The following is a 2,748-nucleotide window of genomic DNA, read 5'->3' on the forward strand; positions in this document are numbered from 1 at the left end:
CGTAGTTTCTCTTGCTGATTGCTTTGTATTGGTGACGTTTTCTTTTTACTGTCTTTATAAAATTGCCTGGGGAAACTCTTCCCCTTTCAGTAGATCGACAGATCACAGCAGCTAAACTGAAAACCACATAAAACAAAGAGGAAAACCATGCAATGAAGAACGCAACCCTAGTTCTTCAAAACGACACCACACGCATAGAAGGATCAAAAGATCGAAATGCACGAACAACCAATGCAAGCAAAACGAGAAGAAAACATGCATCAAACATCAAACCACATTGAACGATCCATACTTCACCATTCTTGCTCACAAACCCTAGAGAGAAAAAGTCAACGTGCGGTCAAGGCGCCAGGACTTGATGGGTTTGATCAGACCTTAATGGGTATAATGGGCTTATTTAATCTATTTGAGTCTAATTGAGGTATAATGGTTGTAAATTGGTCATAATTAGCCTAATCAGAGGTTAATGTGAGTTATTGAGGTAGAATAAGTCTTAATCCTTAAAGGGACCATTTGGTGTTCGTGAATATAATGGGCCTATTTCTCATTAATAAGTCCAAGTGGGTCAAAATGACACTAACTAGCTCATAATTTGTCTGATTACACCCTAACGGGATTAATTGGACCATTTCTCCAAAAGGAGTCTACTGAAAGGGGAAAAGGACTCCCCAGGCAATTTTATAAAGACAATAAAAAGCGTCACCAAAACAAAACCAATCAGCAAGAGAAACTACGACAACTTTGACTTACAAACCAAGTCATAAGAAGCCAAAATAGACAAAGGGAAATACACCAAAACAAAACAGCACCACCCGCCAATTTACAAAAGGCAAGAAAAACCCAAAAAACCCAAAACCCATAATGAGCAATACCCATACAGTCACATAGCATTGGACTTCAAATTCTTCCTCCTAGTCTTCCAAGCCATACGATGAAGAATCTGCATCTTGATCACCATAATAACTTTATCCTCCGAATGATTGAAATTGTCGAAGAACTTCCTGTTTCGTTCCCTCCAGATATTATAAATCGTTGCCGATAGACCCAGTTTCTGAACCGTAGACCAAGATTTCCAAGATTGAGCGGACCCTCTATGAAGAATATCCTCCCAATTGTTCGGATAAGACAATAATCCCACCTCCTTTTTAATGCAATCCCAAATTCTGCTTGAATACGAGCATTCAAAAAATAAGTGATTATGCGTTTCAATTACTAATTTACAGAACACACACTTTAAATCCGGGGGTTCATACTTCCACTGACTAATACGATCTTGGGTAGGCAGTTTCTTCTGGCAAGCCATCCACATACAAAGGGCATGTTTTGGAATGAAGGCTTTATTCCAAACTAGTTTATACCAATGCACAATCTGATTTACCTCTTGTATAGCCTCCCACGCCACTTTTACCTGAAAATCACCCCGAGCACCATTTTTACCAAGCCAACGTATTCTATCCACTCCTTGAGTGAGAGAAGGAATAAGGACATTTTGCAGCTGAGGATAACGTTGAAGCCAATCAKCCGGCCAGTTAGAACCAAATCTGTGTATAACATCATAGACCGTAGAATTATTGTGGAAACCCTGCCCATTGATAAATCTATAAGACAAAACCTGAATGAGAGGTCCCAAAACACTCCATGTATCTTCCCAAGCATGCATCGATAAGCCATTACCCACATCAGAGATAAAGAAGCGTCGGCAATGAGGTCTTAAATCTAAAAGAGACTGTATGATCCAAGACCATTCATTCCTCTTCTTGATAACCCAAAAGTTTCGGCCCCGAACACAGTGAGAGTGAATCCAAGAGACCCACATCGTATTTCTTTCCCTTAGTATATCCCAAATATGTTTGAAAACGAGACACCTATTCCAGATCCCAAGTCTTTTCAAACCAAGTCCCCCACTCTGTATAGGCAAGCAAATAGAATCCCAAGCCACACGACATTTACCCCTTTGTCCCTCCGCTTTACTCCATAAAAAATTACGAAAAAGCTTCTCAATTTCATGAATCGTGGCTGCCGGTACAAGGAATACCGACATCCAAAACGTTTGCATAGATTGGAGAACAGAAATGATTAGTTGACGACGCCCGCCATAAGAGAGAAATTTATTCTTCCAGTTTAGTAAACGAGATTTAATCTTTAACACAAGGGGATTAAAATCACGTACCTTCAGACGAACCGGGGAAAGAGGAACACCTAAGTAACGAATAGGGAAGACCCCAGGCCGAAAAGATAAACTGTCACGAATACGGCTCTGGTCCTCCAATGACACATTCCCGAAGAATACCTCACTCTTATCCAGGCTAGGCGATAAGCCTGAACATTCTTCAAACAACTGTAAACCCCGTTTTATAACCTCCACCGACATAATGTCCCCTTTAGAAAAGATAAACAGGTCATCAGCAAAACACAAATGAGTCAATTTAATATCCGCACAACCTTGATGATACGAGAAGTTAGCCACTTCCTCAATACACTTAGAAAGAAGCATCGAGAGACCCTCCATAAGAACAGTAAACAGATACGGGGAGAGAGGATCACCCTGTCGAAGGCCCCGTTTACCCTGAAAAAAACCCTCCGGCTGTCCATTTACACAAATGGAATAAGAGGGTGTCGTGATCAGAGTCTTTATCCAATTGAGCATGACTGGGTGAAAACCCATTCCCTTCAGCATTTCTAAAAGAAAATTCCATTCAACTGTGTCATATGCCTTGCGAATATCAATCTTGAAAGCACATCTAGGTT

This window comes from Cynara cardunculus, assembly GCF_001531365.2.
Source record: "Cynara cardunculus var. scolymus isolate 2C chromosome LG 13, CcrdV1, whole genome shotgun sequence".
NCBI classification, from domain to species: Eukaryota; Viridiplantae; Streptophyta; class Magnoliopsida; order Asterales; family Asteraceae; genus Cynara; species Cynara cardunculus.